The sequence below is a fragment of the Mustela lutreola genome, chromosome 8, assembly GCF_030435805.1.
Source record: "Mustela lutreola isolate mMusLut2 chromosome 8, mMusLut2.pri, whole genome shotgun sequence".
Taxonomy (NCBI): Eukaryota; Metazoa; Chordata; class Mammalia; order Carnivora; family Mustelidae; genus Mustela; species Mustela lutreola.
The window spans coordinates 79,495,193-79,518,912 of record NC_081297.1 but is presented as its reverse complement, the minus strand read 5'-3'; positions in this window follow the sequence as shown (position 1 = coordinate 79,518,912).

Here is a 23,720-nt window from a genome sequence, read left to right as displayed (position 1 = left end):
CAGGCTCCCTGCTGAGCAGAGAGCCCAATGCTGGGTCCAATCCCAGGACCCTGAGATCATGACCTGAGCTGAAGGCAGGTGCCCTGTTTTATAATTTCTGTGTATTTTGTCCCAATAACGCAAGTTTATGGCATACATTGGAAAGCATTACTACTTATTAATTCTGGGAAATTGGTTAAATAAGCATTTGTAATGTTATTCACTTGAATACTTTACATTTTTTAAATAAACAAAAACAAAAAAGTCAATGGAAAGAACCCAGGTGAAAGATTGGAAACAACAGAAGTGAGAACTAAACATAGATTTTCTCAAATGCAAGAAAGGAATGGGATGCAGGAAGAAAAAGCAAAAAAGGTAAAATTCTTATATTGGGACGTATTTGGGTAGGATATTTGATTTTAGAATGACAAGGGAATTCCTATATTCAAGGAGTAGCAAGAAATATGGAAAGTAAGTTTGAAGACAACAGCAAATGTTTCAAAAAATAATTTCAGGGAGTACGTGTAAATTGACTAAAGAAATACTGCAAAGCTGCCACGCAATTGGGTTTTCTTCTTGGTAATCATGAATTTCTAGTGAAACCAGTCTATCCTATGGTGTGAATTTCTACAGCAAGGTGCAGGTCTGAAGAAAGGAATACTATCCTTTTTTAGGATTTTCTGGATGCGTGTGACAAAAAGACAGAGGGGCAAAGGAATTCAGGTTTTAAGGAATATTCTTACTTAATGATGTATAAGGGAATCTAACCTAGATAACAGACATATGAGTAAAGAGAAAATTTATGACTTGAGAAAAGGTGGGGAATTAATGAGACTGAAGGTTCTCACTGAGGTCACAGAATGATGATGGTGGCCAAAACTGAACTGATTGTTTAGTGATTTGAGAGATAAAATAGTTATAGGCAATGACATAAATTAGTAATTTGGATCAAATGAAGGGATAAGTAAAGTATGGTGGAGGAGGAACTCAAGGAGATGGGAAGTTCATGGGTTTACCGGTCTACTGGATTACAGGAGCCATTTCAATCATATAAGTCAAAGATTGGACTTGATTGCTCTTTAACTGTGGAGATTATATCTCTGCTTCTAGTTCTTCTTCCACTATTGACACATTCTCTGGGTTTAGTATTTTTTTTTTAAAGAGAATGTGTTTGATTCAATCAGTTATCATCCAGTTGGAGGTTCCCTCTTGGGATTCTCAGAGTCTTTCATGGTTTAGGTCTCTGGCTAGTCTACAGAGGTGGTCTTTGAGTTAACCCTTGCCTAGTTTGTCCAGTTTAAATTATAGAAAACACAGGGGTACCTGGGTGGCTCAGTCAGTTAAGCATCTGCCTTCAGCTCAGGTGATGATCCCAGGGTCCGGGAATCAAGGCCTGCCTCCTGCTCTCCACTCAGCTGGAAGCCTGCTTTTCCCTCTTCCTCTGCATGTTTCTCCCCCTGTTGTGCTCTTTCTCTCTTTCTCTGTCAAATAAATAAATATAATCTTTGGGGAAAAAATAAAATACGAAGAAATGTGCAAGGTCCTCAGTAGGAACATGTGCATGGGGTGAATACAATAAGTACTGTGTGTGTGTAGGAGTGCTGATGACACTGATGACGGAGTCCTTGGCCCTCCGTCTTGTTCATGCCCACAAAATGATCTCCCTCAGGGCTATGTGTCCCAGCCCCCATAGAGGTTAATATGTGCCTTACCAGAAAGCAGGAAGACTTGTTCTGATCTTCCCTGAAGTGGCACACAGAAGGCACCACTTTAGCTAACTAGTAGTGATCCTCTGGCTCACAGATGGTGCTACTTTAGATAACTACTTCTTGGCCTCTCCACAATGCCCCATGCGCTATAGAGGCTGTGTTACCATCAGGACAGAGGCGGAGAATAGTTGCTTAGTGTGGGATCATTTGTCTGCCCAATCTCCTGTCTGTAAGTTACCCTGAGTAAAACTCGGTGTAAACAGTATGAAGTGGCGTGCTTCATTTTTTGGCCTCAAAATTCCTCCCCAGGCTGGAGGATACTTTACTGTCCCTCTTCCACCTTCTAACAGTGTGTGGGTGTGATTATATCACATGCCATTTCTCCATATGCATTCATGTATATCTATCTTAATTTAACCAAGTCAAAAACTCATTGGAAATACCTTTTAACTACTTGCCAAAGCTACTCACCAATATTTTTCCACTGGAAAAGCCAGGAGAAAGAGTAGCAGGGTACTTTGAGCCTATGAGGCATAGGAATTACCTGTCAGCAAACACACAAAGCAAGCATACCTTTCTTTCAAATATGTCCAGGATCCAGGAACTGTGGGAGCATTGAGGAGGAGAGGGGTAGGGCCTGGTAGAACAAGAACAGCTATGTGCAGCTGGCCAGAGCTGTGGTTAGATGCCCAGTGGCATTTATTCTGGGCACAGAAGCACCTTCCTATATGCATGACTGATTTAACAATATAAAAAGTTCTTATTTTTGCACCTTGAGTACCAGGGGAAAAAAAGGGCAAGAGAAATCCAAAATAAATGAAATATATATATATATATTTTTTTTTTCTGGAAAATACGAGTGAACTATACAGTAAACTCTCACAGTATTTCCATCTGCTAGGTAGATGAATCCAGAATAGTTTTACATTTATAATTACAGAGGGAATGTGTGAAAGGCCTTTATTCCTTTTTTTCCTTTTCTTAAAAAAATGGTGAATAGGGCCTTTAATACTCAATCTTAAATGAATGTTGTATATTTTGGCATGGTGTCAGAGTGTTAACAGAACTTGTACTATGGTCTTCTAAAGGGAAAAAACAAATAGTTTAACACTGAGGTATTTTGAAGCAGGTGCTCTGGACAATTAAAGAACTTTGTGGCTTTTGAAGGCACCCTTCCAAGAAGTAGAAATATGAAAAATGAATACCACACTGTCACTTTGATAAAATATCTGATTTTCACTCCTGTTGGGGAAAGAAACCAGAAGTCAATGAGCATTGACTAGTTATGTTTAGTAAGGTATTTTAAATAACAAAAATATCGTTCAGTAAATTTGAAGTTCTAATTGGCTTTATTAACAATTCATGAATCGGGCAATATCCCATCTAGCAGGGAGCTCCAAGGAGATATACAAAATGGAAGGTTTTTAAAGGCAGAGGAGCTACAGAAATGGAAATTATTAGCAAAGAACATATTGTTTCAGACAAAGTCACCCTCCTAGGAGAAGAGAAGGGGTCTATCAGCAGATACTTCCTAGGGCTGACCAGGAAATTCCACGTTGGCTGGTTAAAGATCACATTCCAGGGAAGCTAAGACTACATTTAGGTGAGGTATTAAATTTTAGTTTGTTGATGTGGGGCTTAGCTCAAGTGACTCCATTTTGGGATTGCTATCTCCTTTTTAATAACCCTCCATCTTTTGGTTAGACTTTCAGCTCAATTGAGAGATGTGATCAAAATTTAAGACCTTAGTACCCCTCTCAGCTACCACTCTGTATTTCCCACGGTCTTTGCAAAATTTTGTTGATCCTTTGTGTGGTATTCACAGGTCATGACAGTTTTTCATTTTAATTTCTTGTGATAGTCACAGGCCATGACTTCAGATTCACAATTTTTAAGTTGGTCCTCCTCTCCTTTCCTCTCCCAACATTTCAGTCTTAGGGAGATCATTTGCTTGGGGGGTTAACATAGTGAATATGCATTTAAACTTTTGAGAGAATACAATGTACCAGGGAGTACATTGTATTATGATATTATATGATATTATAGCTACAAGCACGATATATTCCAATGTTTAAAATGCACTTTGGAGCCATATATGATCTAAATAATTATGGAAACAAGGAAACACAAAGGAACTAAGATTTACACAGGTATTCTTGTCTAACTAGGCATACACAGATATAACTAGGGAAAGATTAAGAACAAGGCATAGGATGCTCGGGCCATGAGTTGAAGTCAGTAAGAAACTTATGAGGAGGGGTGAACTGTGGTTTATAGTGACATTGGGAATAAAAGAGATATTGATCACAGGCAGAATCAGGGGCTCTCTGGCATTATGGAAGATCAGAATCTTTAGTGAGAAATCCAGCATCCTAAAAGTTTACCCCCTCAGGACTGGTCTGGAAGATACAGATGAGGATGTGGTCATTTTTGGCCAGTCCCAGAGTAAATAAAAGAGAGGGGAAAAGTGTTTCATGTTTAAGATATTAAGTCTTGATCTGGCATCTTAGATGGAAGCAGTCTACCTCCATGTCAACTACTTTTTTTTCCATCAATTTGATTTGGAGTTTTCCAGCATCCACAGGACCAGCTGCCAGGTGAAGTTTTCTTCAACTATGAGATGTGTACCCATGGCTAAAGCTGTTTAATTTTGCCACAGTGTCAGTGGTAAGGAGCACTTGGTAAGGTCCTTTCCAACAGTGTTCAAAGGCTGTTTTTCTCTGATAATGCTTCCAGAGTAACCAATCACCAGATCCAAGCTATGAATAAGAGGATCCTTTGAACTGGGATCCTGGAAAGCTTCTTTAAGCTGTTGATACTAGGCTTTAACAGAAGACATTAAAGATGTATAGTAACTGGTTATATTAGCATAAGAGAACCATGGATTAGCAGAGAGTTGTACACCAGCAGACATTGGCCTACCAGTGACTATCTCATGTGAAGTAGATTAATGTTTCCCACAATAGGTACTGTGAATCATGGGCCAGGGGCAATACCTTAAGCCAGGAAAGTCTAGTAGTTTCAACAAGTTTAGAAATGTTATGTTTGAGGATCCCATTAGTTTGTTGTTGTTGTTGTTGTTGTTGTTTCAACTTTGCCTGATGGTTGAGGATGATAGGAAAAGTGATAATTCCAAGAAATTTTTATATCTTTCCTTAAAGTTTGTATGATTTGCCAAGGGAAGTGGGTGCTTTCATCTCTGAAGATTATGGAAGGTATATCCCAAGTGAAAACAATACACCCCAAGTGAAAACACAACAGTGTATTTGCTATTGCATTGCATCAGCCTCACAGCAGGGGAAGGCTTCAACCCCTCCAGAAAATGTACATATAAAACAAGAACATTTGGATAACCCATACTTGGTGGTGATTGAATGAAGTTCAGCTGTAGGTGTTCAAGGGTCCAGACAGTTTGAGGGCTCTGGGAACAAAAATAGTTTTTCCAGGATTATGGTACTGACATGGAAGATGCACTGTTTTTTCAGTTTTATGGAGGTCTCCTCATCAATGGTATTCATAATTGGAGTCATCTTTTTTTAAAGTTTATTTATTTATTTATTTATTTAGTAATCTCTACACACAATGTGGGGCTCAAACTCACAACTTTGAGATCAAGAGTTGCATGCTCTTCCAACTGAGTCAGGCAGGCACCCTTATTTTGAGACATCTTGAATGCACCATGGTGGGGCAAAGACTGCAAAAACTGAAAAATGAGGTTTTTCAGGGAGCCAGGAAGAGCTAAATGGACATCTTGATTTTTCCATAGCTGACGGTTACTGAGTTTACAACCACTGTTTGCCCATCACAGTTTTTCTGATTCAGGAGACAATGGCCATGTCACAAGGACATCAGGATGGCAAAAGTCTGACTACAAGAGGTAGTTTTTTGTAGAAGCAGGTTGAACTTCATCTACATGTGCCTCAATTTTTATAGATTTTGTTTGGCTGCCTTTTTTTTTTTTTAAGATTTTATTTATTTATTTATTTGACAGAAAGAGAGATCACAAGCAAGCAGACAGGCAAGCAGAGAGAGAGAGAAGAGGAAGCAGGCTCCCCGCTGAGCAGAGAGCCTGATGCAGGGCTCGATTCCAGGACCCTGAGATCATGACCCGAGCTGAAGGCAGAGGCTTAGCCCACGGAGCCACCCAGGCACCCCTGTTTGGCCGGTTTTGCATGAAAGTCAGCTAGAGCATCTACTGAAGACTCAAGTTCAGTATTTTTAGTGTGAAGCTTGGTTTTGGTAACAACAATTTCAGAAGGTAAGAGAATAACAGTAAGAAGTTCATTTTCTTGTTGCCCATTTTTGACTGGGATCCCAGTGGACATAAGAACACCCCATTGTTTCCATAATATCCTAAAATCAGAGACAACCACAAAAGCTTGTTGGGCTGATTCAGCTTGCAGGACATTTCCCCTCTAGAGTTCATAGTAGGTAGTAACAGCATAACCAGCTTGAAAGTTCTTTTACTTGGGGCGCGTGGGTGGCTCGGTGGGTTAAAGCCTCTGTCTTCAGCTCAGGTCATGATCCCAGAGTCCTGGGATTGAGCCCAGCATGGGGGAGGGGGTGTTTCTGCTCAGCAGGGAGCCTGCTTCCTCCTCTCTTTCTGCCTGCTTCTCTGCCTACTTGTGTTCTCTGTCAAATAAATAAATAAAATCTTAAAAAAAAAAAAAAAAAAGGAAAGTTCTCTTTCTTGTTTTTACCACATGACCCATCAACAAACAAAATTAGATCAGGATTACTCAAAAGAGTGTCTTGTAAATCAGGACATGGTGTCATGAAATAGAATGTTATTGCTTCTTAGTAATGGGACTTGCCTTCCTCTGGTCCTTGGGCAGTGGTAGGAATATACAGGATTAAGAGCATTGTAACATTTAAGATACAGATTAGGTGGTGAAAGCAAAAGTGTCTCACAGGAGGTTAGTATGCTTAAGGAGAAATGTTGAGTGAATCTGGGTTAAGAAGACTTTGAATAGTGTGGCGTTTGTAAAGAAATGCTATTTCCTAAGATTAAGTCCTCGGAGACTTCTACTAACTTTGCAGCTGCATCGGTAGCCTAAAGACAGCTGAGATAGGCTCGAGCAACTGTATGCTCTAGTTGTATGTTATAATAGGCAATAGACTTGTGTTTGCTACCATGTTCTTGCATGTATTCCTAGGCTTAATTATCTTTTTAATGCACAAATAAGGGGAAAAGTTCTGAATAGTTAGGCAGCCCTAAGGTATGTGGTTCCTATAGTATTTGTTTTAGTCTTATAAAGGCCTGCTCATGTTTCTCTTCCCAAGAAAGGGGTTCAAGGACTAAAGTTTTAGTTAAGCTCATAGAGCAGGGAAGCCAGAAAAGAAAAGTTAGGAACCCACAGACTACGATAACCAGCCAGAACTAGGATCAACAAAACTGTCACTTAGTTGTGGGCCTGGGAAATGGCTGGATTAGCTTAATTCTTTTTGGAGACAACTGGATTCCGTTGGCACATAAATTATGACCCAGATAATGAAGAGTATCTAGATATGATTAATTTTTCCTTAGAGACGCTAGGTCCTTTTCCAACTAATTGTTGCTGTAAATAAATGGAATCTTTTAAGGGCACCTCCTTGGAAACTGAGCATAGCAAGAGGGTATTGTAAAAGGGTCGATTTCTGGGGAACTGGAGATGCTTAACTCTTGGTGGAGTACTTGGAAAAATAAGAAGGGGCCTCAGTGAACCGTTGAGGCATAACTGCCCAAGTACATTATTGATTGTTTCAAGTAAAAACAAACAGATATTGGTGGTTGGGGTCTACAGCAATGCTTACAAAAGCTGAACCAAGGTCTCCAAGAGTAAACCATTTTGAGTCTGATGGAATGTGCTGTTTGGATTTGGAAAGACTGGAAAATGGGGAATAACTACCTTGTTAACTGCTCTTAAGTCCTAGACATATCCCCATCCCCACCAATTAGGTTTTGGACCTGCAAGATCCACATGTTACAGGGGCTAGTGCAGGGACTGATTAACCCCTGGGCAATTAGTTCTTTTATTATTGGTTTGAGGACTTGTATGGCCTCAGGCTTTAATGGATATCAAGGCAATTTAGGAACAGGTTTAGTTATGTCTATTTGAATTTTTATGGGCTCTGTACTTTTTATACTCCCAATGTCAGTATTAGAAGTAGCTCAAGATTTTGGGCATGTCAGTCGAACTGGGAGATTTTTGTTGGAATTCTTCTGCTTCTATGTCAAGTATAGGTTGTAAAGAACATAAAAGATCAGGTTTGAGATGGCCAGGAAACTTCAAGGTGGAGGTTTCCACTGAAGCAAAAACATATTAGCTTTTTTTTTTTTAATTTAGAAAGAAATTATCTGCCTAATAGATTAACTGGGGTTATATCATATAGCAAAAATGAATGTATTTCAGTAAAAGTTCTCAGAATCATTTGTATTTGTTGAGGAAGAAATTCTCTCTAAACTTTAATAGATACCCCTGAAAGATTTGTTGTCTTATGAAGATAGGATTTAAAGAAGAATGTGTAGCCCCAGTATCTATCAGAATCTGCTTAGATTTTCCACTAATTTTAATTTTAGTTTCTACTTGGCTACTTCAGGTTATTTCTGGTAGCAGGTTAGAGGAGGGTCCTTGGAAGTCCCATGAGTTTGGGGGAAGACCCAGTATGGGGATCCCCTCCTTGAAGAATTTGCATAGGATTTTTGAGGACCATTTTTTTTTTTTACCAGTGTCCCAGTTGATTAGAAATGATTACAAATGATTACAAATGATCTTTGGGCCATTATTCTGATGGTGGACCTCTAGGAAGATGTTATGTGGGAGGTCCAGGTGTTATTTTCTTTTGGGTCTTTAGCCTTGGAGCCTTTGTACCTATAAGGCCAATATTTTAGTGGGACCTTTGTTTATGATCTTCTTCTAAAGTTTTTCCCAAATGTTCAGCTATGGTCCTGAGTTCAGCAAGACTGATGACTACCCATCCTAGTTCTTGTCTTTTTATTAACACAGTAATCCCAAAAGATAATCCAATTACAAATAGGGGAACTAGAGCAGGTTGGGTGGCCTTGTTTACTGTACAGCATCCAAAATGCCATAGAAGGAGAACTTCCAAACAGGCTTTGATGTCAGCCACAGATTCATCTTTCTTTTGTCTGCATGTTTCAGTAATAAACTAATCAGTACAGGGAGGGAAGACCCTAGGAATGGCTTTTAAAATGTCAGTTGCTATACTGTGAGCTTTTTCTGGTCCATTAAGGAATCCTGTTGGAGATTAAAGACCTCAAATATCATCTTTGGGATTATGCCCTTCTGCCTCCTGAATCCATTTTTGGCTTCCCCAGGTCCTACAATCACATGCACAAACTGATAAATAACTGATAGCCTGGAGTCATAGGTCCCAATAAGGTTTCTAAACTCTCCAATAAATTCTGAGGAGGGGCTCCTGGATGGTTCAATTGGTTAAGCATCTAACTTTGGCTCAGGTCATGATCTCAGGGGCTTGGGATAGAGCCCCAAATTGTGAGGCTCCCCGTTCACTGGGAAATCAGCTTGTCCCTCTCCCTCTGCCCTTTCCCCTGTTCATGCTTGCTCTCGCACTCTCTCTCCCTCAAGTAAATAAAATCTTAAAAAAAAAAAAAAGTTTGAGGATTCTCACTGAGATTAGAAAAATCTTCAACTGTAGCCCTTAGTTCCATCTTTGACCAAAGAGTAAAAACTATCTGAGGAAGATTGCTACAATCTCAGGTGGTTTTATTTTTAAAGATAACTGTGCATAGTCACTTCAGAGTGGAAAGGCTATTCAGACACAGCATTAGTAAAACATGGGTACTCAGGTAAAGAAGGATAGAGGAGGGGTGCCCGGGTGGCTCAGTGGGTTAAAGCCTTTGCCCTTCGGCTCAGTCACTATCCCAGGGTCCTGGGATCAAGCCCCATATTCAGCTCTCCTCCAAGGGGAGCTGGCTTTCTCCTCTCTCTCTCTCTCTCTGCCTGCCTCTCTGCTACTTGTGATCTCTGTCTGTCAAATAAATAAATAAAATCTTAAAAAAAAAAAAAAGAAGAAGAAGAAGGATAGAGGAGAGAGTAGGAGTTATGCCAGTACTGCTATCTTTTGATTAGGTACCTCTGGTCTCTTTAATTTTTCATTAGTTTTTTGTAAGGAGTCTTTTAATGAAACTATATTGGAATCTTGAAGCCTTTTGGAAGATTTTGCATACCAATTAAAACAGGTATCACATTGTTTAATTCAGAAACTCTTAGTTTCAAGTGTACTTCTTAAATCAATGACCTTGTCTAACTGGAATGTTCCCCACAATGGCCATTGTAATCCTAGATTGTCTTGTAAGATTTTGTCATTTTGGTAGATATTTATAGCTCTGGGACCATCGTTTTTAGACAAAATAAGCAGGTGTACTAGAAAGTGACAGGCTTAACTCTTTGGATTTTAAGGATCCTATCTATCTACCTATCTATTTATTTATTTAGCTAAGCTTTGGATGTCTCAGAGCCAAATTAATACCGAAGATTAATGTGTCATAGGGTTGGGGATTGTGTATTTTTTTTTAAAGATTTAAGTTTTTTATTTGAGAAGGACAGATAGAGATAGTGACAGAGATAACAAGAGAGAACACGAATAGGGAAGAGAGTTAAAAGCAAGCTCCCTGCCCAAGCAGAGAGCACAACATAGAGCTTAATCCCAGAACCCTGGGATTGTGACCTGAGCCAAAGGCAGATGCTTAACCAACTGAACCACCCAGGGGCCCCATGGGGATTGTGCATTTTTACAGTGTACTTTGTTGCACAAAATTTCTCTGAGGTTGACAAGTGACCTTATATCAATCTGACCCATTCCATAGCCAACTTATTATAATACAAGAGTCTTTGGGTTAAGTGACACTCTAACACTTAAGTGCTCAATTTATGCCCCTCAATTTTCACAGCTTTTGGACCTCCAAGATCCCTATTAGCAATAACCATTATCTAGATTTAAAAAAAGACAAACAAACCTGTACACCTTAGTATATCAGCTGTAACCAATAGATGTTACTGTGTCCTGACCAAGAGAGTGCCCTATAGATACCACCACCAGTTCCAATGGGACATTGGACTGGGGAAAGATCTGAACCAGCAAACCCCAAGGAATGGGGGCTGTGGACTAAGTCCAAACAAAATGAAAACTAACAGTTTCCATTGTTGAATCTGGGGAAGGATTCCAAACAAATGGAGAACTGCATACTAAACCACCAACAGTCAGTCCCCAATGAGAAATCTGAGGGCAGAATCAACAGCTAGGTTTTCCACTCAGAAACATACGAACTGCAGTCAGAAAGGCTAGGAGCTTAGCTCTCGGCAGAACCATCTGCCAGCTCAGGCTGAACCTGCCCTGTAAAGGAAAGCCAATTAGATGGGCAGCTCAATGCAAAGACAGCAGAGCTCAGAACTGAGAAAGAATTTACCTACAGCTCTCAGAAATGGCAAGCCAGTGCACTCAAAGGGTTTATGAGATACCACACCTGTGTTTCTCGTTGTCCCAAGAGTCTTTGGAAGTCTCCTTCCATTGGAAGTCTCCTATTGCTTCCACCAAATATGTTAAACAAAAATTCAAATAAGTACATTTGAAGATTTAATCAGCTTTATTAAACCATTCATGATCAGCAATATCCCATATAATAAATGGAAAGGAGCTCCGAGGAGATGTACAAGATGGAAGGTTTTAAAGAAAGAGATGCGATGGGGGAAAAAGGAAATTATTAGTAAAAAGTGTGTTGTTTCAAGCAAGGTCACCCTCCTAAGGGGAAGAAATGGGGTCTAAAAGTGGATTACATCCTAATGTTGACCAGGAAATTCTAGGTTGGCTGGTTAAAGGTCACATTTCTGGAGGAGTAGAGGTAGGACTGCAGTTAGGTTATGCACTAAGTCTTTGCTGATGCAGGGCTTAGCATGGGTGACTATTTCAGGCCTGGTATCTCCTTTTCAATAGGTGTAATGGATAAGACACTGCTTGAAAACTGCCAATGGCCCCCAAAATGTTTCTACTCCCCAGTTATTTCATCCAATAACAAAACACCAATAGTTTAGTTAGTCTTAAACCTTTAACTCAACTATTACCATGAAATAGATAAGAATGCATAAAATTACAATTTAGAGTAGACAAGGCTATGAATGAAACTAGAACTTTGAAATATAAAGCAAGGGGGAAATAAGACAACAACTGACAAAATATAAAGAGTTAAAAAGAGAAGAGAAAGAATGAAAAATGGGGGTGGGATAGGGATATATCTTATAAGATAAAAGGTTAAGTGAAAGGAAATGAAAAGAAACACTTGGATTTCTGAACAAAATCCAGATTCTAGACATAGATATTTTCAACAGACTATAACTAGCAATAAATAGTGATTTCAAGTAGCACTGAGACATTAGGGAATGAACTCAATGGTTTTGAACATCAATCAATTTTATCATCCTTTACAGGAAAACATAACCTCTGGTCTGTATACATTATATAATTTTAGTGAGTCTCAAATGAGAAAATGGTTGTTAAAACATCATGTAAACATCATGTGGATATTTTTCTGAAGGCTCAAATGAGAATCGTATAACAGGAAAACAAAGAGTCTAGAACAAAACTGTGGATGGAGGCCTATGACCTAGGAAAAAGGAAAGCATAACAGTCAAGCAAACAATGTCTGACTCCTCCTGGGAAAAAGATTTGAGCTGTGACTCATTCTCAGAATGAGGGAAGTAATAACCTCAGGTTTACATACGTCCCCCATGAATATGGAAGGTGACTAAGCTGTACTAGTAATTCACACAACTGAAATACCTTCCTGTGGACTAGGCAAGTCTTGGTCCTATGGGTGCATATATTGTCCTTAACTGGATAGATAATTATGCAAATCTCTATTTCCATTGCAATATAGATAAAAACCTTTAAAACAGCTCATTTAACCCATTGGTCTTCAATAATTACCAAAACTATTATAGGATTAAAAATATTTTACATTAGAAGTTTTTGTATCTATGCTCTTGACTAAAAATTGGAAGGATAGGTACTAAATTTATTGCTTAAATTCATCTGGGAGTTAGAGTTTAAATGTATTTTCCCCGGCAAGCACTTTATTATTTTTTATTACTCTTCAATTCCTAAGAAGCTTTCTCAAGGTCTGTTTCATTTTGTATCTCATTCTCTATGTTTCAATTAGGCATTTGCATATTTGTCTTCATTACCATATAATTATATTATATAACATTTATAAGTTTAACTTTCCTCTATGAAACTCAAAGCAGTTAATGGATTTTATATAATTTATCTTCCTCCCACCTGCTGAACCAAGGAATCAGGAAGCACCATTGCCCTCATTTTACTGATCAATGGTCAATCTACTTCTGTCTCAAATGTTGCTCAAAGCTCCTGTTACTTGGCCTCTTATTTCCCAGGTCCAGTTTTTCTCAACTCTGCCCTCTTTCAAGAATCACCTGGTGAATTACTGAAAAATAGCCATACCCACAGCATATCTCAGACCAACTGAATCAGAAAATCTGATGGTGAATCCAAAGCGTCGGTACTCTGTCTTAACTTCCTAGATGACCCTAAAGTGTAGCTAAGGTTCAGAACCATTGCTCTAAAGTAGTGCCTTTCAAACTGTAATATGGGTAAAAATCACAAGAGTATATATTGGAAATACAGATTTTGATCCAGCAGGTCTAGATGGCCCCTGAGATTTTGCATTTCTAGCACACTCCCAGGTGATACTAATGCATCAGAACACAGAATACAGAAAGCTATTTGAGTGACTATTCTCTACATTATTCCAAGGATAGAATACAATAGGACCATTCTAAACACATAGGAGAGAAGTTCATCACATACAATGGAATTCTTAGTACATGAAGGCTGAATTCTTACCAAATCTAAGTTGAGAAAGACTGCTTTGTCTGTGAAAGGAAATTGAAGTATAATAATCACTCAATACCTTTCACACTTTGACAGTACATCTTAGTCATTTCTATTCTGAAATTAATTAATTAATTCCACTAATTAATTTACTGGCCTGGAACTTTCAAGATTCATAGGGCATTAATACCTCCTTCATCCACTTCCACACTCTCATTCTCCCATTTATTCAAGTTTTATTCATGTCTCAAAACCCTACACTTTGGACTCTGCCCCATGACTTTACTGAAATTACCCTTTTCAAGATCAACAACTTTTTTTGTTAAATCCAATGAAGTCTTTTAACTCCATATTCTTTAACTTATTTTCCATACCCTCACTTTTGGAACATTCTTGTTCCTGTTTTATGGTGCTGAAATCCACTCCTGCCTGTCAGCTCACTCTTTCTTCCTCTTCATCTCCTCCTTGGTGTTTCTTTTAGATGGTGTCTTTCCATTGTACTCACTCCCTCTGAGGGATCTTCCCTAATTCTATTGTTTTCTTCAATGTGCTGATGACTCCAAATCCATGTCTCCAGCCCATGTCTCCAACTTCTAGACTCCTATTTCAATTGCATGTTACATCTCTTGTCCTGCTTATCAAATCATTCATTACTGAATCTCAACCCACTGCCATCCTCAAATCTCTCTTTTTTTCTGCATCCTCTATAGTTAGCATTGTAAGCACTAAAAAACAAAAGAAAACAAAACAAACAAAGCAAGTGAGAAACAAGAGAGAAGAGGTAACACCTGGGAAAGATAGCAAGTAAGTTAATGCCTAATGAATTTCCCTGAGTCCAAATTCTGCCCCTTGGCCTTACAATAAAACATTATCATCAAATTGATGTATAAAACCTATAAACCAGGTCATTTTATTAAATTGCAACTCTAATATTCCCATCAGTGTGGCCAGGATATACCCTCCCTATAGGAAAACCACATGAGAAGTCCAATTATTACCAAATGTTTGTTCAATAAGCATGAAGTCAGTGCAGAGGAGTTGCTAAGTAACCCAAATGCATAATAGAATCAGCTGAAGATTCAACTTATCTGTTCTACATATCTTAATTGAGCACAATGACTGAAGCTTTGCTATGAATTGTAATTCTTAAAGGTTTCCATGCAATAACGTCTCAGGAAGGTGCTTTCGGATAGCTGCTGGCCTTTGTGACATTTCTTTTTCTTTTTTTCCACCATTGATCAACTCTGCCTCTTTCTCTATTCATACTCCCTATTAACTGACATAGTCACTGATGTCTTCTTGTTTTCAATCTGCTTTCCATCTATTCCAACCTTGAGGATCCCTCCAACTTCCTAAACTATCTGAATCCTAAGTAGTCTCTGAGGAGAACATGTCTCTGGTTAGTCTTTCAGTTTGTTTATTCTCTCATACTTTATAAAATTCAAGATTGGGAAGTGGGAATGTTGTCCCCCTTTAAGTCTCAATGCCACCTACTTCCAAACCATTTCACCTCCATGGTGTGGTTCAGAGTGCTGCTTCTCTCTCTCTCTCTCTGTTTTATTCTAACATTACTTGTCTACACACTCTCTGCTTATCTTTACTTTTGTCATGTGTGGTCCCTTCTGGTCATTCCTAGTCATTCCCCGAAGGTGGTATCTCCTGGCTCACTATTTTTGGCAACTTAAGAATTTTTGTGAACACATCCCAAATCCTAGTCTTTCAGTTCCTATACTATCTCGTGTCCAATGATGCTCTCCTCCACTCCCACAGTCACACCCTTTCCTTTTTGCTCTGTTCCCCTATCATTGAACATATTCTTCCTGTCCATGGATATCTCTCTTCATCTTTCACTTTCTTTGAGCAACTTATGGTCATATTTCAGGAATCAGCTCAGTAGTTAGCTTGTAGGGAAGTCTGGGAAGTACTGCCAAACCCCCTGCCATGGGTTAGGTGTGATTCTGGTGCACTGTCTTAACGTCCTATGAAAAAACATATTTTTGCATTTAGAAAACTTTAAATGAATTCTTATTTACATATCTGTCTCTCTCAGTTGATTTTAGTCTTCATGAAAGGACTACATGTCTAATTTGCCTTTGTATCCCCAGCAACTTACACAGCACACAGCATATAGTTGTTGACATGTCTCTCTCAACTCTTCCAAGTGGTCTCAGTTGTTCTTGGAATTATAATAAGAAGAACAGTCAACACAGTTTATAACCTGTACTCCAGTTTATAAACACCCATGTGAACATAAATGTCACTTACCAGTCCTGGAATGTGTACCTATAATGATACTAGCTGGTTGCATGTTGTCCACACCAGGCAGAGACACAACAGGCTTGCAAATTTCTTCTTTGTTCAGATCTAAATGTTCTCTTTTCATGATCTCTCTCTAATGCCAGTTTATATGAAGCTGTTCTATTTTTTTTTTCATTCATTATATGTTTGATTCTACTTTTCAGTGAAGATCTGTGTTTCTTTGCATATGTCTATAGACTTTTTTTTGTCTATAGACTTCTTAAACACTTTTAAGATTCCATTTATATTTTATTTTACTCTCTATAAATAGTAGACACTTAACAAATGTTGATTCCTGAGAGGATTATAGTTTTGAGGAACTCTTGGTCTTTGTGTGGTAAAGTAGTAGAATGAACTCCCAACCTAGATAAAGTAGTAGAATGAATTCCCAACCAGTTAGCATGTGTTACCAGGTCAATGACCCAATATCATTGATAAAATTGACTATTTTTTTTCCTACCTTCTGCTAGACACAAACTCACAGAAGACAGGTCTCTAATGATTTTGGTACCCCTACTTCTTAATATAGTGCATCTCAAAGAGTGGCCATTTAATGTTTGTTGGATTAATAAAATAGTGAATGAAGAACAGTGAGCAATAATCTCTCAGACAACTCCTTTATGCAATATTGAGGGAAGTCATCTATAGACTGAACAGCAATTCACAAACACACTTTCATATTCACCATATTTATATTCTAAAATATTTCACCAATGGAAATTCTTGGGAAGTAAAAACTCTTACTCATGGTGAAAACCTACCACTTAGAAATCCCAAAGAGGATTCTTTTCTCTGTCTTAGTACACAAATGTGTACATTAGATACCAAACTATAACAATCATTAGATACCAATAATTTTTACAAATAAGTTCATAATGATCAATAAATAATTTCAAATAAAATCATAACTAATATCTATTCAGAATCTTTAAGAAGATGCCTTTATCTGTCTTTTCACTTATTGTGGTAACAAGGCATAAACTGGGGTTGGTTCATATAGATTAATAACTTTAAAGCAAGTTCTTCTTTTTTTTTTTTTAGATTTTATTTATTTGACAGAGAAAGATCAGAAGTAGGCAGAGAGACAAGCAGAGAGAGAGAAAGGAGGAAGCAGGCTCCCTGCCGAGCAGAGAGCCTGATGTGGGACTCAATCCCAGGACCCTGAGATCGTGACCTGAGCTGAAGGCAGAGGCTTAACCCACTGAGCCACTCAGGTGCCCCAAAAGCAAGCTCTGATCTATATTTATTTCATTAAAAGATAAATGAAATATTAGGCCAAATTTCAAAAAAATAAGAGCTTTGAAAATGCCCACTTAAAGATAATATCTTACATCTCTCTGGGCTCTCTTGGTTTTTTCAACAGTATCTTCAATCAATTGTATTGACTTGCTGTGTGGCTGTTAAACAACTGTCACATATCTTCATTTCAGGCATAACTATTTTAAATGATGAGTGATGTACATATACACATCAAGACAGAGTGTTGATAAGTTGATTATTTGGAAAGAAAGGCATACACAGTCATTAAAGTTCTGCAATTAGAAATTCCTTATTGAATTTTAATTTCAGATCATTTTAATAATATATTATGTCATGGTAAAATTAAAAGTTCTCTATTTAATATGTTTAAATCCCCAATTTATTCAAGCCCTCAATGTCAGTGTAGGATTTAAAAATTTAAGTAAAGGATTTAAAAATCAATTTAAATCAATTTAAAAGTTCTCAATATTACTTCCACAATTACAGCCTTCCCAACTCCATCCAAGTTATTGAACTATCTTATTGCAACCCACTCCTTACTCCAATACTTTCTTCCTATTGGTTCCTATTTGTTGAGGAAAAATGCCAACAGCCACTAATTATTTTATTTAACAGATATTTATTTGCCTACTGCATATCAAGCATAGTTCTAGACCTTGGGGGATGCAGCAAGTAAGAAAAACAAAATCAGATAGTATTATTGCCTGCATGGAGTTTATATTTTAATGGAAATAATTAGGAAAAGAAATAATCCAATGACAAAATATAGGCATCAGGTAATGAAAGTGCCAAGAGGAAAAACAGAGCAGAGGATAAAGAAGGATGATGATGGCATCTCTGAGGAAGTGAAATTTGGTCAGACATGGGAATGAATGAAAAGCCTTAAGGTACACAAGAATCTTAGAAGAGTGCTTCAGCAGAGGAAACCATGCTACAAAAACCTTAGGCAGGAACATTTTTGATACTTTCCAGGTGGAGTAATGTGTCTGGAGTAATGTAATTGGATGAAGGATGGAAAGGAAACCAGCAGAGGACAAACTATGAAGGCTCTCGTGGTTTACTGTGATAAGGATTGTTTGAGAGGACATACACCACTGGAAGACAGAGCACAGGAGTGACATAATATGATTTGGACTTAACAAGGCTCCCTCTGGTTGCTGTGTAAGGGTTGAAATATTGGAGAGCAGGAAGAGAGAAAGCAGAGACTAGGGGGGCCACTGCAGTTGTCCCAGTGAAAACACCTGTATCATGGATTAAGGTGGGAGGGGTGTACAAGAGAGACGTGACCTGGTTCCAAGTGTAATTTTTAAATAGCGCTAACAAAGCTTCTGATAGATTGGATTTGGTGGACAAAAAGAAAAAGAAAAAAAAAGAAAAATCAAGAATAGCTTCATCTGGATGAGTAGTGCTACTACTCAAAAGGGAAATACTGGTGGAAGAGCAGGGTTTAGGGTTAGAATAGAGCACAAGGATAATTTGAACACTTAGCAGCTGATATAAAACTGAGGAATGACGTCAAGCCACAACCTCAAGAAACACAAAGCACCTCAAGCAAGACATATTCTAAGAAAGTCACTTTCAAGTCCATCACAGATGGGAGAAAATCTTAAAAAGTAGTTAAAAGGATTAACAAAGATTTTTTTCAAAAGAATAACATTTAAATTGACTACTGCCTTCACAACAGAAACAAAGCCAGAAAAGAATGTGATAGTATTTTTCAAAAGCTAGAAATAAATATTCCTCCCATCCTAAAATTATACACTGAAAAAAAAAAAAAATCTCTAAGAATAAAGGTAAAATAAACATGTTTTCAAAAATAAATCTAAGAGAATTTCTCACCAGCAGAACTACCCTAAATGTTGTCTTCAAACAAAAAGACAATGATCTCAGAAAGAAGTCTGAAGATAAAGCCAGACATAAAGAAAAGCAAAAAAGAGTAAAGGGTAAATAAAATGAATATTAACTATAAAATAAAAAGTATACTTTCCTATTCAGTTTAATATACCTAAGAATTAAAATAAGTGATGAAATATCACATAAGTCAGAAAAAAGTTAATTGATATAGGGTACTTTAAATTACTTATTGTCTGGGAAGAGGTCAAAAGCATCAGATAACAATAGATTATAAAAAGAAAAAGATGCACCTTGCAGCAGGGTAACTATGAAAAAAAGTAAAAAAGCACATAACTTCCAAACTAAAAGAGGGAAGAAGGAAAAGAATAAATTTTATAATCATTCTAAAAATAGGAAAGCAAGGGGAGTGAGGAAAAAAATAGAAGTTGACACAAATGAAGCAAAAAAACAATATTTGATTTCAATGTAAATGAACTAAATGTTTCAATTCAAAGGCAAAGTTTCCAGACTGATTTTTTTTAAATGCAGTTTGAAAGAAACAGATCCAAAATGTAAGTATACAGAAGGAAGGAGAAAACATGAACATTCCTATAACTATTCGTGAAACAGACTCTGTAAAATTGATCACAAGAAAAATTCCAGACATTATAGGATCACCTGTGAATTCTACCAAATTTTTAAGTAAGAAATAATGTCAAATGCACACAAAGTCTTTCAATGGATAGAAAAAGTGGGACCATTCTCAGTTATAACAATGTATAAAAACAAAAATAACATGAAATAGGAGAAATAACAACCAGTAGTACAAAAACATAAATGATTGCAAAAGAACATTATGAAAAAGTATATGCTAACAAACCAGATAAGCTAGAAGAAATGGATAAACTCCTAGACACATATAACTTACCAAAAGTGAAGCAGGAAGAAATAGAAAACAGACCAATTACCAGCAATGAAATTGAATCAATAATCAAAAACTGCCAATTAACAAAAGTTCAGGACAGCTTCACAGGTGAATTCTACCAAATATTTAAAAAGGAGTTAATACTTAATCTTCTCAAACTTTTCAAAAAAAAGAGAGAGAGAGAGAGAGGAAGGAAAACTTCCAAATTCATTCTATGAGGCCCTGATACCAAAACCAGATAAAAACACCACACAAGGGGCACCTGGGTGGCTCAGTGGGTTAAAACCTCTGCCTTTGGCTCAGGTCATGATCCCAGGGTCCTGGAATCGAGCCCCGCACCCTGCTTGGCAGGGAGCCTGCTTCCTCCTTTCTCTCTCTGCCTGCCTCTCTGCCTACTTGTGATTTCTGTCTGTCAAATAAATAAATAAAATCTTAAAAAAAAAAACACACACACAAAAAAAAAAAAGAAAGGCTAACATCTCTGATGAACTTAGAAGCAAAAATCTTCAACAAAATATTATCAAATCAATCCAACAATTTTAAAAATATTCATTATGATCAAGTGGGATTTATCCCAGAAATGCAAGGGTGATTTAATATTTGTAAATCAATCAACACCAATAAGAGAAAGGATAAAAACCATGTAATAATTTCAATAGATGTAGAAAAGGCATTTGACAAAGTACAACGTCCATTCATCATAAAAATGTTCAACAAAGTAGGTTTAGAGGGATCATACCTCAACATAATAAGGGCCTCATATAAAAAACCCACAGTTCTCATACTGAGAACTTTCCCCTAAGTTGGGATGTCTACTCTCACTACTTTTATTCAATATACTACAGGAGGTCCTAGCCACAGCATTCAGACAAGAAAAAGAAATAAAAGGCATCCAAATTGGTAAGGAAGAAGTAAAACTTTTATTATTTGCAGATAACATGATACTCTATATAGAAAATCCTAAAGACTCCATCAAAAAACTACTCAGAATGATAAATGAATTCAGTAAAGTTACAGGATACAAAATCAATGTACAGAAATCCACTGCATTTCTACACATTAATAATGAAGCAGTAGAAAGGCAAATGAAGAAAACAATCCCGTTTATAACTGTACCAAAAATTATAAAATACCTAGGAATAAACTTAATGAAAGAGGTAAAAGACCTGTACCTGAAAACTAGAAAACGTTGATGAAAGGAATCGAAGATGACACAAAGAAATGGAAAGACATTCCATGCTTATGGACTGGAAAACAAATATTGTTAAAAGGTCTATATTACCCACAGGGTACCTGGGCTGCTTAGTTGGTTAAGTGTCCAACTCTTGATTTTGGCTCAGGTTGTGTAATTGAGTCCCATGTCAGGCTCTGTGCTGAGTGTGGAGCCTGCTTAGGATTCCCTCTCTCCCTTTCTCCTTATGTCCCTCCTCCCTACTTGTACAACATGCACTCTCACTCTCTCTCAAAAAAAAAGGCCTATGCTACCCAAAGCATTCTACAAATTTAATTTAATGTAATACCTATCAAAATACCAAGAGCTAAACAATGTTTTTATTCTGCAAAATGTAAAAAATATATAGAGAAAGACTATAACAAGAAAAATTGCTTTATCATTTTTCAGATGAAATGATCAAACACAGGGAAAATTCAGTAAAAACTATAGAAAAATTTTTAAACAATGCTAGCTTAATAATATTGCTAAACTAAAGATAATTAGAAACTAATGTCTTTTAACAATCCACTTAAAATAAACTTCCACCAAGTAAAATATCTAGGAATAAATCTAACAAACATTGTACAAAATTGTTACACAGAACTTTAGAAAATACTGTTGAGAAAAATCTAAGAAAACTTAAACAAATATTCATGGGCTAGAAGTCTCAGTTGGTCTATCGATTTGATGCAGTTCTAGTAAAAATCTCAAGATGGTTGTGTGTGCATGCATGTGTGTGTGTGTGTGTGTGTGTGTGATTTGACAAGTCGATCCTTACATATGTGAATTGAACGAAACAAGGTTAATTAGACATTATGGAAAAAGAAAAAATAGTGGAAGAACTGCTAGCTGTCAATTTAAGCTAAAGTAATTAAGACAATAGGATATTAGCACAAGAATAGACAGATCCATGGAACAGATTACAGACCTATGTATATATGAACAACTGATTTATTAAAAGGGTACAGAAGGGCATAGCAGTGGGAGATATTAAGAAAATGTAGCTAAGACAATAGGATAGAAAGTGGACAAAAAAATACTAAACATCAACTGCCACTCAAATTACATGCAAAAATGAAACCCTGGTGCTTATAGACCTAAATATAAAAGGATATCAAAGTTTCTTAAAGATAATACAGAGAAGTATCATTACTCCCATACCACAGTAAAATAATTCTAAAAAATACTAACCATAAACAAAAAGATCATTAAATTAGGTTATAGTAAGAGTAGAACTTTTGGTCACAAAAAGACACAAATCAAGAGTGAAAAAGCAAACCACAGAAAGGAAGATATTTGTTGATACATATAACTTAAAACAGCCTTAGGTCTAGAATATATGAAGAATTTCAAAAAGCCAGGGCACCTGGATGGCTCAGTCAGTTAAACATCTGCCTTCTGCTCAGGTCATAATCCCAGGGTCCTGGGACCGAGTCCTGCATCAGACTTCCTGCTCAGCAGAGAGTCTGCTTCTCCCTCTCCCTCTGCCCCTCCCCCACTCCACTTAACTCCACTTATTATCCCTTTCTCTCCCTCTCTCTCAAATAAATGAATAAAACCTTAAAAAAAAAAAGAATTTCAAAAACCATAAGACAAACAATGCAACAGAAAAATGAGCAAGAGGCTTGAACAACGCTTCACACAGAAAAAAAAAAGATGTCAAAATGGCCACACAGGTATGAAAAGGTGCTCTTTTGTTGTCAGATAGAAGATAGAAAATAGAGCCCAAATAAAAATTATTACAAGCCAAAATGCCTCAAATTAAACAATAGTGATAATGTTGTCAAGAATTTAGAGCAATGACAACATTCATTCATGCATTGCTGGTGAGAGTTTAAACTGATAAAAATACTTTGGAAATACTTTAGTGTTACACCAGGTAAGTTTAGTCATAATGACAAAATCAATGGGACATACCAAAAGGCACCAGTGTAGCTCATTCATCGACACGGTGGCTGGGCTCAGCTGCTCTAGGCTGGCCTCTGCTGGGTTGTTGTGATGGGGTCCAGCTCAGTCCCTTGTCTGCGGATGAGTTAGGAATCAGTTGATCTGGGCTGGGCTCAGATGGTTCCGTTCACCTGGCTGGGCTCTGGTTCTACTGACTCTCCTCCTGTCTTTCCCTTGAATTTATTTTTGTCCACTGAGATCTGTAGTATGGGAAGATTTAAATTTAACTGCACTATAAGGAAACAGCAATTTGAGAAGGCTGAATACAGTTATCGGATGAAAAATGTAATCTCTGTTCTTAGGCTTATCACAAAATATTTAAGAGATTGGTAGAAAAGGAACAGAAAGGAATGAAGATTAAGCATTCGAATTTCAGTAAAAGAACGTTAAATATTTGGGTCTTTTCTCTTTCCTTTAGGAAAGGAATAAAGATCACAGTCCTTTCCCTCTGCAACTCCTCTATTCCTCACCCTTTACCCATTTACGGTCCTGCTTTCCGGTTTTTGGGAAGCATTTAAGTACTTCCTTGAGATTTTACACACATTTTATCCCTTACCCTAAGCTAATGCTCTTACTCATTTCACTGCAATTACCAAAATTTATAAGTACAGCTACAGTTTTTCAGAGTTAATTTTCTTGAACGTCTTTTTCTCAGCCTTTCTAGGGAAGATGCAGAAGGTAGGAGGAA